The sequence below is a fragment of the Elephantulus edwardii genome, unplaced genomic scaffold, assembly GCF_000299155.1.
Source record: "Elephantulus edwardii isolate Elephantulus edwardi_28Jun2011 unplaced genomic scaffold, EleEdw1.0 scaffold00040, whole genome shotgun sequence".
Lineage (NCBI taxonomy): Eukaryota > Metazoa > Chordata > Mammalia > Macroscelidea > Macroscelididae > Elephantulus > Elephantulus edwardii.
This window is the reverse complement of record NW_006399790.1, coordinates 18,999,490-19,016,264: the sequence shown is the minus strand read 5'-3', so window position 1 is coordinate 19,016,264 and position 16,775 is coordinate 18,999,490. Positions and strand designations below refer to the sequence as shown.

The window sequence follows — 16,775 nt, the reverse complement described above, 5'->3', positions numbered from 1 at the left end:
CCATTTTTAAAATACACACAGTCTTATATTTTGCTTTATTTTCACTTTGTGTTAAAAAATTATGTATTTCTCACCATGTTTTTTTATATAATATACCATTTTATGACTACCAATCTATTATTTATTCAGATATTTTTTTATATTTATAAAATCCCAAACCACAGATTTCACTTTTCCCCCTCAGTGAACGAATTTTGATCTTATTTCACATGCCATTTTGCTCAGGTGTGACTTCAGCTTTAGGTGTGTATTAATTGGGTCAGTAACATTGTAAGTTAAAGGCTTTTACTGAATTCAAGCTGATAGAATGATTTCTCTGTAAAGAAAAATTACTTCATTACCTGAAAAATATCTTTAGGGAGAATGTCCACTTTAGACTATCTCTTGTAGAGAAATTTGGTGGTATTTGGTAGTAATATATATTAGAACACTCTGTATTCTGATACAGTGTGAGTCTAGTAGTTTAAAGTCATTTTTACTCTATCTTATCATACCTTATCAGGGAACATTTTTTGGCAACCACAATGTTATTGAGTAAATTAGATGTTTATCACAGTAATTGAAATATACTGAAAGAGACCTTTCATCCAAGAGTACTAAATCATGCATTCCCTAAACATTTCAATCATGGACTATAGAGATAACGGTAGTGTAAAATGGTCTTGGTATATTTTTTTCCTTCTTGATTTTTGATAAAGAAATATCACTAAGTTTGCAGAAATATTGCTACAAAGCTTTATACTGATACTATTAACCTACTGACTTGTCTCATTTCAATTGTTTAATAAACTTCACTTTTTTATTTTCTTGAATGCCACCCTAGGCACTAGCTTCATGAATCCTTCTATTCTTCCTGTTTTGTAGATAAAAATGAGAATGAGCGTGTTTTTATGGAAGGGACTTGGATTGTAATGAAAAACTACATTTGCCATTCCAGAGGGATTAATTAGTAGCACTCTTATTAGAAATGTGTCATAGTACCTGCTCCTGAGAAACACTGCTCTGCTGAGAGAGCTTTGCAGTGACTAGAAGAGAACTCATAACCCTTCATTTGACGCTTCTTACTTATTTCATCAGAGAAATAACATAATAAATTTTAAAATGAATCTGAACAAATGTAAACAAGGAGACATCTGGTGCAATTTGCCTAACCTACACTTATTATGTCTGTATGTTGTATCATTGCTGTGTGAATTCCTACACCAAGACAGCCAACATTAACCCTGTATTCACCGTACACGGGGAAAGCTTTTTTCTTTTCTGACGAAAAGCCTAATTATATATGTTTATCTATAATCCTGATTGGTATTGAATTTTTCACCAGGTGGAAAGTAATTTCTGCTCAAATTAATTGAATGTGTTTTTCCTTTTAAAAAAGATTGTGAAACTTATTGAAGACTGTTTCTTAGATCTCTTTGTTTCATTAAAGTGAATAACAACTTACTTTTTAGCTATCAAGATTAAAAATGAAAATAAAAGGAGATAAATCAGAACAGGAAAATGGTGGGATAGGGAACTGGGAGTGTTAGAGGCAAAAATAAAAGGGGACTTGTGGCCTGAATATATATTTGTTTAATTATTATGAAATTTCTCATTTGTTCTACCAAATAAGTCTTACTAGCACATTAGCAATATCAAGTCTGAGCTAAGGGAGAATTTGTCCTAAGAATTAAGCGTAATTGATTCAGACCTATATTACTTGTGTTTTTTAGGGTCTTTGATCACACAAGTTCTTTGCAATTTAGTGAAAACATTAAATTAAAATAATATTCCTGTGTCATTACTGCATAATACCACTTTAGGAAGCAGGATTGATATGTGGGATTGGTAGGAGAATGGCCAAGAGTTGACAATTAATGAACACTGTGGTTAAATAGGTGAGGGAGAGGACTATTTAAAAGGAACACATGACTAAGCATTATATGTAAGACAATGGTCCAGAATAAGAGGTATATTGCAAAGTAGACTGAGGTGGGGAGAGGGAGGGAGGAAACTGTGCAACAGTAAATTAATATTTTTAAAACATAAAGTGTATTGGGGGAGGGGAAGGTAGGAGAATGTGCAACAGTGAATGAATGAAAATCCACCTTTCCTGTAAACTTTCATTAAAATCACAATTAAACAAAACAACTATGAGATATCTCACCCCAGTAAGAACAGCAACATTTAACAGAACAGCAAGCAACAAATGCTGTTGAGGTTGTGGAGAAACTGGAACCCTTATTCACTGTTGGTGGGAGTGTAAAATGATGCAACCACTGTGGAAAGCAGTGTGGTACTCTATCAAAAAGTTGTAAATAGAGATACCATTTGACCCAGCAATTCCACTACTGGGAATATACCCCCAAAAGACCACAACTGCCACTCAAGCAGATATATGCACACCCATCTTTATCGTGACTTTCTTCACAATCGCAAGAAGTTGGAAACAAGCTAAGTGCCCATCAACAAACAAATGGATAGAGAAGTTGTGGTATATTCACACAATGGAATTTTACGCTGCATTGAAAAACAAAGAACTCATGCAATATAATTCAAAATGGGTGACCCTGGAGTACATGATGCTGAGAGAAATATCTCAGTCACAAAAGGACAAATATTCCATAGGGCCACAATTTTAAAACAGGACTGACCTCAGGGTTGTGCAGAGACCGAGAAAGATGGGTTCAATATGTATACTGTATTGAAACAGATGAGGGAGAAAACTGTTTAAAAGGGATATATGATTAGGTATTTTTGTCATGACAAGAGTCCACAGTGAAGGCTGCAGAATGAAATGGACTTGGGGGGAGAGATTGTAAAACAATGAAAGAATTTTTCTTTTACTTTTCAAAGAGAAGAGTGTACTGGGGGGAGGGGTGGGTAGGGAGAAAAATGCAACAATGAATGAATGGACATCCAAAGTCTCTGTAAGTTCTCATTAAAAAACAAGGAACACATGCAATATTATTCAAAATGGTTGACTCTGGAGAACATTATGCTGAGTGAAATATCCCAGTCACAAAAGGACAAATATTACATGATGCCACTGTTGTAGAATGGGACTGTCCTTGGGGTAGGGGAGAGACTGAGTAAGATGGGTTCAATAATCAGAGGAGGGAGAAAACTGTTTAAAAGAGATATATAACTAGGTATTTCTGTCATCACAGGAGACTAGAGCGAGGGCTACATGGTGGAGGGGACCTGGGGGAGGGTTTGTAAAACAATGAAAGAATCTTTTATTTTACTTTTCCGTAATTTTTGGACTCATGTACTTATAACTTGTTAGTCAAATTTGTGTCTTCTAGGTTGTAACACCCCCATGATACATCTTCAAGGATATGAACATGTACGGCCAAGCACAATCAATAAGATTGCATCTAAATTCCAAAATCAATCTCCATAATAGTCTATGTGTTTCCTACTGCCAAAGGAGCCCTTTAGAGTAGTGAGAGAAGATCTTCACCCTGAAACCCACAGCGTCCCTTTTCAGCAGGAAGTAGCTAAGAGAATACGCCATCCCCTTTTCCTTATGACTCAGGGTGAAGTCTCTCTCAGGGAGGAGTGATAGGGAATGGCAAATGACACACTGACAAAGAAGATTAATCAGAACTGGCTTTGACAAGCACTGTGGCATTTGGACAAGAACAAACTGGGAGGAGGGTAGAGAGAATAGTGCAACAATGAATGAATGGAAACCCAAAATCTCTGTAAATGTTTATGAAAATTAATAAAATATAATTATAGAAAAAAAAAAGAGAAGGGTGAACTGGGCGGGAAGGGGTGGGCAGGGAGAAAAGTGCAACAATGAATGGAGATCCAAAGACTGTAAATTTTCATTAATAATAATAAAATTGTGAAAAAAAATAAAATTAATTTAAAAATGATGGCATTTTAAAAAATCACTTAAAATAAAAAGCTTAAAACACTAACATAAAAAAATGAAAAAAAAAATAACATAGTATTCTTTGTCCTTAGGGATATTCTAATATAATCATCTCCTCACTTCTTAATTGAGTATATATGATGTAATAGCATTAGAATGTATAGAGTGTTCTTCTGTGCCAAGAATTAACAACATAAAGGATCATATGAATTTGATGAATTTTTAATTGTATACGTAACTACTTACCTGTGTAATCATTTATCTACATCTATAAAACCTTAAATGACAGCCAATTTTGTCAAGAGAATAGTGGTAATAATTTTACAATGGAGGAAATGCACTTGGTCTAAATTTACTGAACTTGAATAAAACTGCACTTTTATTTGTTTAGTATATTCTTTAAACAAAATATTGGAAAAATACATCAAAGTGGGAGAGATAAAGGGTCAGTGAAAGAGAAGAGATCCCTCAATGTGGTTAATTGACACAGGACTGCAATATGGAGATGAGACACCGCCGAGATCTTGCGACTGGCACAGGATAGGCAAGGTTCGGATCAGTTGTTCGTCAGATCACTAAGAGTCATAGAGCAATCAATAGCACTTAATAACTAACAAAAGAAAATATAATTTGATATACTTTTATGTTCACGACTTCTTGGATTTTTCCAGATAATTTTTTTAAGTTACAATAAAAAAAGTTTTATTTACGTTTAGTCAGTACAGGTAGCAGATATATTGGAATCACGGAACCATATGCATTAACAGGATACAACAATTTCTAAAAATTCAGCAACTATGCACACAATTTCTTAAACATTCAGTCACCTAAAGAGAAAATGCACAGATGTATGGTGGAAAAAAACCTGTTTTCTAATGCGGAAACAACTACAGGAACCCATCAACAAGTCGAACTTTTTGTGAGAAAACTAGTGTAGTGGGCAAAGCTGGCAGTCATCGACCACATCTACTATAATAACTCTGACTGTTGCATAAGTATAATAACAGCAGGAATAAGAATGACCTTACACAGCACAAGTTCTAGATATACACAGATTTAAACAGACATCATTTTTGCTGGAAAAATATTACAAAACTGAACCCTGTGCATACACCCTTGAGTCTAAGCCATTCTGGACATGGCAAGACCCTGCAGTTCTGTTACCCTTCCCGCTCATGGCTTTCTCCTTTTGAGGGTCAGGATTGGAGTCTGTGTCATTTGAGTGTTGTGTGAGAGAGTTTTCACTGCCCGTGGGAGACTCTACACTTTCATATCCAGCACTGAGTTGGTTTATGTAACTACTACCTCCTCTGCCAGTTCTCTCTTCTGAGCTGTTGGAGACCTTATTTCCATTCCCTGGAGAAGGAGGAGAGTCATCTCCAGCTCTACTCCCCTCCCTATGAAATCCGGACCCAGACGTCCTCTGATGGGAGGAGCTTCCATTACTTGGTCCGTTAGCCAGGCAACTGCAGTCTTTCCCCGTGGCCTCTGCCTGTTCCACAGGCTCAGAAGCCTTAGTCCTGCTGGTACTTGCAGTGGAGGCTTGAGACTGTTGCTGTTGGTACTAAGCCAGCTGCTGGCGCGTCTCTCTGAGTTGTTGCTGAAGAACCAGAATGGTACTCTGCATGCCCTCCACTTACTCGTCCAGTTGGATGATGAAGTCATTCAGCTCATCCTCACTGCTTTTAAGCTCCTCACTTTATCTCTTCCGTAAAGCCTACTCAGCTTCAAGTTGTGCAATACATCCCTGGCACAGCTGCCTTCCAAGCTATTGGTTCTCCTGGATAAGCATTCGACACTTCACCATTAATTTCTTGCCTCTTTAGCTCATTCAAGTTTTGACCCAGAAGTTCAACAATAATCATGAAGCCCACAGTCTTTTTTGGAAGAGGTTCTTCTTTGGTCATCTTGAATCACAAGTTGCCTCCGGGGCACCGCTGCGCCTCCTGCCCTGCCGGGTAAAGGAAAGGCGGGCAGCAGCGGTCCTGCCCAGGTCCAAGCCAGAGGCGCTGCTGACCTGAAGCTCGGCCTCGTTGCCCACCACCCTGTCCTGCATTTTTCCAAATTATGTTTAATGTCCTTCTCTAACTATCAAGTCTTATTGCCTCTATTGGGTTTTGTGCTTTTGTGGGTTTTTTAAAAATTTCTTCTTTTTTTTTTTAAATTTTGTACTAGATGTTGATCTCTCTGTCCATGTCTATATATCCCACATGATCCAGTAAGTCTCTATCATCTATTTGTATTATTAATCAGGAGTCAAACAGAATGACTATTACTGTTCTCTAGAGAAATGGAACCAGTGATATGTGTATGTATGTGTGTGTGTGTGTGTGTGTGTGTGTATTTTTGTGTATATAATGCGATAATGGTTACCCATGGTGGACAGTGTTTGGTGGTGCTCCCTGGCCAAAACAAGCTTGGAAGCAGGAGTGGCATTCACTTCCATTAACAGCTTGCCTCGGAAAACCTACGAACATGGAGAAAGGATGAAAGTCATACCAGCTGTCGAAGACTTTCATTAATAGGGTCACTATGAGTGGCCTACGACTCCATGGCACTTAACAACAACTCTCTCTCTATATATATATATCTCCACTCTCTTGGTAGAGATAGTGATCTGATTTGGAAGAGCTAAGCTCATATGATTGTGAGGTACTGGAAAGTCCGCTAATTCATAGGATAAGCTACAATAACGCATAGGTTAAAAGACAGGCTGGAGATTTCCTGAGTTTTGTGTTCCCAAAATCAATATGTCAGGCAAAATGAAGAGTGAATCCAGAGTTCTGCCAAGCTATCTATTTGTAGTCTGGAGGCTGTACACATCCTAGGAAAACTCTCTTTTCAATGCATTGAATGCATTTATTATGGAAGTTTATGACATTACAGTATGTTCTATATAAAGGCACATTATTACATTTAAAGAACAAACAGATATGTCTTGGAGTAGGTGCAACCAGAGAGCTCCTTGGAGGCAAAGATGACAGAGCTTCCTTTCTCATATTTTGAACATGTTGCTAGGAAAGGCTACTCCTTGCAGACGGACATCATGCTTGTAAACGTGGAGGGTCTGCAAAAGAGAGGAAGATCCTAAATCAGGTGGATTGACACAGTGACTGCAGCTAGAGTGCATCAGAGATTGTCAGGATGGCACAAGACAGGAAAGGATTTAGATCTGTTGTTCACTGTATCACTATGAGTCATACTCAACTTGACAGCACCTAACAAGAACAACATTATATTGTGAAAAGGAATTTTCTTTATACACAGCCAATTGACATAACTTTTTTATGACAATAACTAAGTAGTATTTTGTCCAACAACTGAAAACTGTGTTCTTGCCAAGCCAACACAAAAAATTAACTATATACACATATATACACACAAGTACATATATAAATTGTTCGTTGTCAATTACCACCAGTTAGATTCCAACCCAAGATGACTGTATATATCTAACTCCTCCATAGGGTTTTCAGGGCCTTTCACTATGAGGTTGTTAAGCTTATATTCATAGATGACTCTAGGTGGCTTTGAATTGCCAACTTTTTGGTTAGTATTCCAGCACTTATCCCTTAGGTAACCTAGGAAATATAATTAATAGATATATAGCTAGCTAGCTAGCTAGATAGAAAGATAGGGGTGTGTGTGTGTGTGTGTGTGTGTGTAAGGGGGGGAGAGAGGGAGAGGAATAGTTGCTCCGTACCATCAAGTTGACTATGACTCATAACAACTTATTAACAACAGATCTAAACCTTGTGTATCCTGCACCATCCTCATAACTGCTGATATGCTCCAGCCCATTGTTGTAGTCAATGTGTCAATACATCTTGTTGAGGGTCTTCTTTTCCTTCTCTGACCCTCCACCTTTCCCAGCACGATGTCTTTTTCCGAAGATTTGCTCCTCCTGACCGTATATGTAATGTATGTGAGATGAAGTTTTGTTTTTCTTGCCTCTAAGGAGCACATTGACTGTGTACTACCTCCAAAAAATACTGGTTTGTTTTTTTTGGCAGTCTGTGGAAGATTCATCAACAATCTGCCTTATACAGATGACACAACCCTGCTTCCTGAAACTGAGGAGGATCTGAAGCACTTGCTGCAGAAGGTCAAAGATTGCAGCCTTCAATATGGATTGAGGCTCAATATCAAGGAAGACAAAGATTCTCCCTACTGGGCCAGTTTGCAGCATCAGGATACATGGTGAAGAGATAGAGATTGTTCACAGCTTTAGTTTGCTTGGCTCCGCAGTCAACACTCTTGGCACCAACAATCAGGAAATTAAAAGATGTATCCCAATGGGAAATTCTGCTGTTAGGGACCATTCCAAAGTACTGAAGAGCAATGGTGTCACTCTGGAGACTAAGGTGTGCCTGACACAGGCCATGGTCTTCACAATCACTTGCTATGTGTCAGAGAGTTGAACAATGACTAGGGAGGATAGAAGGATAATTGATGCCTTTGAACTGCGGTGTTGGAGAAGAGTATTGAATATACCATGGACTGCTAAGAAAATGAACAGATTCATCCTGGAGAAGGTTAAACCAGGCTGCTCCCTGGAGGCAAAAATTCTGAAGCTTCATTTGGCATACTTCAGACATGTTGCAAGGAGGGACCAGTCCTTGGAGAGGGACATCATGCTTGGGATGGTGGAGGGACAGCACAGGGGAGGAAGACCCTCTATGAGGCGGATTGATTTCAATGACTGGGGTAGTGGGGGTAGGTGTGTTGGAGACAGTGAGATTGGCACAAGATAGAGCAGAGTTTAGAGCTATTGTACATAGGGTCACTATAAATCACAGGCAACTCAACAGCACATCACAATAATAATAACAACAACAACTATGATAGTATTTCTATTTGTTCAGTGGTGAGGATTTTTGCTTTCTTGATGTTGAAATTTAATCAATATTGAAGGCTGTAATCTCTCTCTCTCTAGATGAATGGATGTGTGGAGAGAGAGAGAGAGAGAGAGAGAATATGAATATACATTATGGAGAACTTTTTAACCAAGTCATGAATCCCTTGGACAAACAGAAAGGGCAGATTGGAATGTATAAGCACAAATTGAAGCTATTTGCAGGAGGGGGTTTCTTCTCTCCCTGGGGAAACTTCAGTCCTGCTTTCAGTGTCTTCCAAAGGAAACAACCAGACCCATGCAACTAATACAGAATATTCTTCATTATTTGAAATACACTGATTGGGTTCTTTAATTACATCTACAATGCTGCTCCTTGGAGGCAAGGATTCTGGGGCTTTGTCTGACATTCTGTGGACATGTTGTAAGGAGAGACAGGTCTATAGAGAGGGACATCATGCTGGGTAGGGTAGAGGGAGGGGAAGACCCTCTATGAGGTGGATTGATTCAGTGACTGGGATACTCGGGATGGGTGTGTTAGAGGCAATGTGATTGGCACAGGATAGAGCACAGTTTAGGGCTGTTGTACATAGGGTCGCTATGAGTCGCAAACGACTCGATGGCACATAACAACAACAACAACAACAACAACAACAACAAGATAGTTACATGGTAACATCTAGTTAGTGTTTGAATAAAAAAGGATTCTGATTAGTCAAAATTACACATTAAAAAAGTCATCCCCCTTGTAGAATTTATTAAGTGATTATTTGAATTTTGAAATGTGGTGTTGTTGTTAAGTGCCGTGTTCAATTAGATACATTCTACTTTCACAAACTGACTTAAATTAAGCTTTCTTCCAGGTTTCAAAGGCATTGGCAATAAAAATCGTATGACATAGATTGACACATATTTTTAATTAAACATTTTTCTCTCTGGAGGAAAATATTATATCAATGTCTTCAAGTTTTCTAAAACTTTGACTAGCTATGTGCTACTAAGAGTGAAATAACTCTATATTTGTCACCAAGATACAACAAATGATGAATGAAAGGATAATTTTCTTTGAAGGAAATGGATAAGGATGTGACCAAGGTTAGTTTCTGTCACCCTTAGTTTAATTGGTTTCTTAATTATGACCATCCAAATTGCCTTTGTGATGTGTTTGTGAAAATCATCTGCTAAGAGATTAACCCTGAGCTGCTCATCTTGTACTGTGTAGTGCTGTAATTCTGAACTGACTTTGTGCTGTAAAATGTCTGTATATAGGACCATTTGGAAATTTGATAGTGAAAGACAGCTGCAAGTGCACGATTTAACAATGGCAACAAAGGCAACTAGTTACTTGTTGCAGCTGACACATTGTGGGTGAATGGAAGTTTGATGGGAGAAAATTCTCAGAAGAGTTACAAATCATAGAAGGAAATGCTATATATGTATGCTTCATTAAAACATTTCAAATCATATGAAGCTTGTTCTAATTCACCAGTCCTTGCTTATAGTCTCACAGATAGGCATTTAACCACTAGAATAAGAACCCAAGCTTCCAGTCCTGAAAGCATTATCACTGTGAATTTTATAACCTACAGAATGTGCTTCTAATCTTGGTTTTTAGGAGCTTGTGAAACAGCAGAGTAATTTCATTGTAAGGTTAGTGGTACTCATCCCAAATTCATTATAAAAGTCAAATACCATTACCCAGCCCTGTTACATTTCCAGATCACTCCATAACCACATTATTTTGTATCTTGTAAACGGGCTTAGATATTTCAAGTATAAAGATTCAATAAAATGGATAACATTCCAATGAAAGCCTTTTGGGCAGTTTTAAAATGTACTTTAAAAGAGATATTGAGTTGAGTGAAGTTACTGATATACAATTAGCCAGTGTTGATAACAGAAATATAGCATTACAGTGTGAGGATATAGTGTTCTCCATGCTGAACACAGGTCATTTTTGCTTGAGAAAGATCTAGATTAAATTTATCCATTGTATACATTGTTGTTGTAAAAGTTTTCCTTTTTTTTTTAAAAAATTACCACTGGTCAGATAAACTAAGATAGAATTCTTATTCATCTTAAGTTGTATATTTTACAATGATTTTAAAAAGGGACATTATCAACAAAATTAGTCCAGAAGAAACAAGTCTTCATGGATCAAAACTCATATTCAAATAAAGAATTGTGACAGTCCCCTAGGATCAGCCATTGACGCCTGTGGAGCATCGTCCTGCACAGACACATATACGGAGCCTTGATTCAAGAAGACCAAGGAAGAACCTCTTCCCAGAAAGGTTCACTTGAGTGAAACTGACTTCAGAGTTATGGCTCGAGACGAGTTAATGCTAAGATGGAAGCAGTATGAAGCATAAGTGCAAGCTGTGGAGGACAAGTACACAGATCTTGACTCTAATGATGTAACCACCTTAAAGGAGTCTGAAGAAAAACTGAAGCAACAACAGCAAGAGTCTGCACGCAGGGAAAACGCCCTTGTAACGAGACTAGCAACCAAAGAACAAGAGATGCAAGAGTGTACAACTCAAATCCAGGACCTCAAACAAGTCCAGCTGCTGAGTGCTACCCAAATGATATCAACAATGGTAGACCCAGGGATCAACTTGTTTTTCCTAAAAATGAAAGGTGAACTGGAACAGACAAAAGACAAACTGGAAGAAGCCCAAAATGAACTGAGTGCCTGGAAGTTGACACGTCTGATAGGTAAACAGACCATACTCCCCAGTCAAGACTTCCCTGACAGGTCCACAGCGAGAAAGCTGTGGTGGGACAGCCACGGACTTGTTTCCACACCAAGACTCGGACTTTTTGAGCCAAAAAAGCCACATTCTTAACTGTCCAGCTTGTATTGGTTAATGTAAGACTTACCAGATGAACCTTGTATTTCAGCTTTTTTCTCTTCCCCTTCCCCTTGCTTCAGAGGCCTGGTGGTGTGGGACTGTTCTAAAGAAGTGGCTACCTCCGAGACATTCCCCTACTAGGAATCTTACACACTTGAGAAAAGTTTCTTTGTGAAGAAAATAGAGGAAGGAACCGAAGCCTTAACTCTTCTTAAGACACAGTGAAGCACACTTTGTCAACAGACAATTTGGAGGAATGAAAACCTAGACATTTTAAACCTGAAATGATCATGTAAAATTCCAATAAATGCTAAGATGTAATATGCATCGCTCATTAACATTGAACATAGTGACTTAGAGAAATTGTACATTAGCTTTGCCCACAAGGCTGTGGACTTGATGAATATTATTGAACTTCTGGGTCACAAAACTTGAATGAGGTAATACTGTCTTTAAAGGGTTTATTTGCTGAGAACTAACTTTTAATAGTCATGAGAGAATTGACTAATAGAGGTCAGTACAAGTAGTTGACACACGTAACTAACCATTTTGTTTGGGGCTTTGTTACTTGATTGAGTCTTTAATCAATGGACTTAATCAATAGCGTGCTCTTTGAATGGCCACTAATGCTATACACTGTACAAACAGAGTGGTGTGGTTGTCAAAATCGGGGCTGAACTGTTCAAAGTATGAGAAACATCCATTTCACAACTAGATTGGATAAGGGTAATGGCTATGCTCAGACCCCTGTGTTTATTTCTCCCCCCAGTAGTGATATGGATTAACTCCCCATTCCATTCAACGGGCACATGCTTAAAGATCATTGTCGTGTTAATGGGGGATGTGTTCCTTCATTGTATTTGAGCCTTTTGTATTTCACTCATAATGGTAAATGTGCCTTGTAATATTTTTTTAAGTTAAAAAAAAAAGGAATTGTTAAGATCTTTACCCACAGGGATACTTGATATTTAGAGTCTCTGGCATTTTTCTTTACAATTGTTTGAAGAAATAATATTGCCCTGTAAGATATTTGCCTTTGCATAGTTGATAAAACACAAACAGACATCATTATAGTACTCTCTGCTTTCAACTAAGATCCATCTGTTGTCAGCAATGATATCCCTAGTGCCATGGTCACTTCCATACCAGCTTATATTTCTGGCAATTCTCTGTCAATGTACTGATATAGTTTATTTTTAATAATCTTCCAGCCAGATCTTCCTTGTATGTGATATTAATGATATTGCTTGATAATGTTCACATTCTGTTTGATCACCTTTTTTGGGAATAGGAATAAATATGGATCTCTTCCAGTCAGTTGACCAGGTAGCTATCCTCCAGATTTCTTAACACAAGCTGGTAAACACATCTAGGTCTACATGTGTTTATTGAAGTATGTAAGTTGATAGCCCATCAATTTTGGGGGCCTTACTTTTTGCCTGCCAATTCCTTCAGAGCAGCTGGAACTTCCTCCTTTATTACTCTTGGTTCTTGATCATATGCTACTTTCTAAAATAATTCTATGTCAACGGATTCTTTTTGGTACAGTGATTCTGTGTGTTCCTTTAATCTTCTTTTATTACTTTGTGAATCTGTCAAAATTTTGCCCATAGCATCTTTAAGTATTTCAACCCAATACTTGAATTTTTCTTCAGTTCCTTCAGCTTGAGATGTGCTGAGCGAGCTCTTCCCTTTCAGTTTTCTGACTCTAATCTCTTTGTACATTTTGTTATAATACACTCTGCTTTGTCTTCACAAGTTGCTCTTGGAAATCTTCTGTTCATTGATTTAACTTCATAATTGCAAAATAGATTGTTTGCAGCATATTTGACCATTGCAACAGGCTGTCTGATTTCTGTACTGGTGCTTCCATGAAAGCTGATTATGGATCCAAGTATACTGAAATCCCTGAAAACATGTTATCAGTTTATTGGGTTATTTGTGAGGTTTTATTTTATGTGAAAATATAATCCGTACTGCAGGTTGGAGTCATTAAGCTTCTTCAGTAAATGTTTGAAGTCTTCTTCACTATGTATTACAGGTTGTTAATATTTCTCCCAATCCTAATGCTACATTCTTCTTCATATAGTCTACTTTCTGGAATCATTTATTCAGCATACAGATTGAATAAGTATGGTGAAAAGAAATAACCCTGACATATACCTTCCCTGATTTTAAATTATGCAGTATCTCCTTTTTTTTTTTCCAATTTGAACCACTGCTTTTGGTCCTCTGTAGTGGTCCCACATAAGAACAACAAAGTATTCTTGAATTCATACTCTTGAAAGAAAGGAAGACTTTCAAACAGGTGGATTGACACAATGACTAAAGCAACGGGCTCAGCGGTATCAGAGATTATAATGATGGCAAAGGGTAGGATAGGGTTCAGATCTGTTGTTTATAGGGTTGCTACGAATTGTATTCCACTTGAAGGCACCTAACAATTACAGGAATCCAATATATAGGTCAAAGCTCAAACTCATTGCCATTGAGTCAGAACCAACTCTTGGCTGACTCTCCAGCAGGTTTTCAGAGACTGTAATTCACGTATGAAGAGATTACCTATCTTTCTTCCAAGGAACTCCTGGAAGTTATAATTATGTTACTCAGAATTATTTATAATCCATGTAGTCTTTGCATAGTTGATAAAACACAGGCAAATATCATTCTGGTATTCTTTGTTTTCAGCTAAAATTACTCTGATGTCAATAATAATATCTTTCATTACATATCCTCTTCAGAATCTGACTTGAATTTCTTGTGATTTCCTTTCATACTAAATGCTCTCTAATATTATAAAGTAATTAATTACAGGTGTACAACTATAATAAAAATGCTGTTAGTTGCTATTGGGATGACTTAGACTCCTGGAGAGAATTTATTATATCCCTTCTTATTTACTTAGAGGTAAAACTTGTTAATAGTACCTTTTTTAGTCAGAATTACAATAATTTGGATGCATACAAAAGGGAGATTTACATTGCAGTTGGTTGTTGTAGACAAACAATACATTTCATTTAAAGTATAAAAAAAATGTGACCTGCAAATAGCAAGATGAAATTCAGCCAGAGCTATTTAAAATATTGTCATTCACTTAAAATAATACGGAGCTCTGGTGGCCTAGTGGCAAGAAGCTGCACTGTAAAACTGAAGGCATGTGGTTCAAAGCCACTAGCTAGTTGCTCCACAAAAGAAGAACAGACAGTCCCCTCCTGTTTGATTAACTGCTTCTGAAAACTCTCCAGAGGGTCAGCTGTGGGTTGGTTCAGACACTATGGTACATAAGAACAACAGTAAAGGAGATATTCCTAACAGAAAATGTTTAAAAGTCTTAATAATGCCTTGTGAGCATATTGACTGCAGAAATTTAGAACAAGCTATTCAGTCTGAAATGTCAGAAGCTTTGATATAGGCCTGATTTCAGCGGCTTTTTGGTAAGGAGTTGCATGTACTTCCAATCCAAAGGTTCAGAGATAGAATCCACCAGTTGCTCTGCAGGAGACATATGGACAATCTCTTCCCATGCTATTAAATACCTCTGAAAAAATACTGGAGGGTCAACTGTGGGTAGGTTCTGACTCGATGACACACAACACAACAACATGAGAAAAGTGCTTTTGAAAGGCAGGGAATATGTTTTATTCAGCTCTAGATTTAGTCCTGGTAGGGAGTTATGCTGCTTATGCAAAAGTGATACCTGTTTGGTAGTCTCAATTCACCAATGACTACTTGGGAGGAAAGATTGATAATATCTTCCTATGTAACTTAACATCTTCTGAAAACCAGCTTGAGGATCTGATTCTAAGTTGAGACAGGTCTGTTACATAGTTTAGTGAGTACTCAGTGGATATTCATTGGACAGATAATAATGTTTTTTTTTTTTAGGAGGGGCAGTTTTAAGAGAGGAACCTGGACAGATAATAATGATGGTTATAATTTGTTAGCATTAAAGTGCCACTTACTGGCTACTAGACCTTATGAAAAATGCTTCGTAATTTCATCTAAATTAATACCATTGCCCAGTAGAATAGATGCTATCAAAATCATAGTCATGATTTTGCATATGAAAACTCAGGAATAGGGCATTTTAAATAGTTTTCTCAAGATCATGAAGTTAATTCATGGCACAGTTGAAATTTGCACCCAACTAACTGGGAAGCTTATAATCTTTTCATTGGTTGCTGCCTGAAAATCTGGATTTTACCCCAGTTTTAATCTTCATGGCGAAGTGATGAAAATTTAGTTTTAAAAACATTGTCTGACTAAACAGAGAAATTTACAATAAGAAATGAAGTAGCCTGATAGAGGTTTTCCATCTTATGAAGCCTATCTAGTAAGTTTTTGACTACTGAATATTGCTGAAAAGAATTTAAAAATGGCTAGAACACAGCACATAGACTGATAACTGTGAGAAATTCAAGCTGGATCTAGAAGAGACCATGGCACTAGGGATAATATTACTTATGTCAGATGAAACTTTACAGAAAACAAAGAATGTCAGTGGAATGACTGTCTATTTGTGCTTTATTGACTATACAGAGACATTTGGCTGCATGAATCATAACAAATTATGGCTCACATTGAGAAAAATGGGAATCCCAGAGCAATTAATTGTGCTCATGTTAATGAATACCTTGACCAAAAGGCTATTGTGTGAACAGAGCAAGGGATTACTACATGATTTAAAATTAGGGAAGGTGTACATCAGGTTCATATCATTTCTCCATACCTGTTCAATCTGTATGCTGAACAAATTATTTGAAAAACTGGACTCTTTGAAGAAGAATATGGCATCAGGATTAGATAAAGAGTCATCAATATATTTAATTATACAGATGATACAGCTTTCTTGCTGAAAATAAGGAGGTCTTGAAGTGCTTCTTGCAAAAGGTCAAAGACTGCAACATTGAATATGTGTTGCTTTTCAGCATACAGAAAAAAAAAATTCTGACCCCTGGACTAATAGGCAATATCAGGGAAAATGGAGAAAGATTGAAAGTGTCATGACTTCAATGTGCTTGGATCCACAATCAATACAATTGGTACCAGCAGTCAGGAGATCAGGAGATGGATTGCACTGCAGTCCAGGACCTCTTCAAATAATTGAGGAGTAATAACATTTGTTTGAAGACTAAGTTGTTCCTGATTCAGGCCATGGTTTTTCAATTATTTGCTGTGCTGCTGAGAGTTGGACAATGAA

At 37.4% G+C, this 16,775-nt stretch overlaps 2 pseudogenes; one reads left to right on the top strand and one right to left on the bottom strand.

Moving 5' to 3' along the window:
* Positions 1 to 4,952: 4,952 nt before the first annotated feature.
* Positions 4,953 to 5,921, bottom strand: LOC102847956 (annotated as a pseudogene).
* A 3,873-nt stretch (positions 5,922 to 9,794) lies between these two features.
* Positions 9,795 to 11,569, top strand: LOC102847555 (annotated as a pseudogene).
* Positions 11,570 to 16,775: the final 5,206 nt, after the last annotated feature.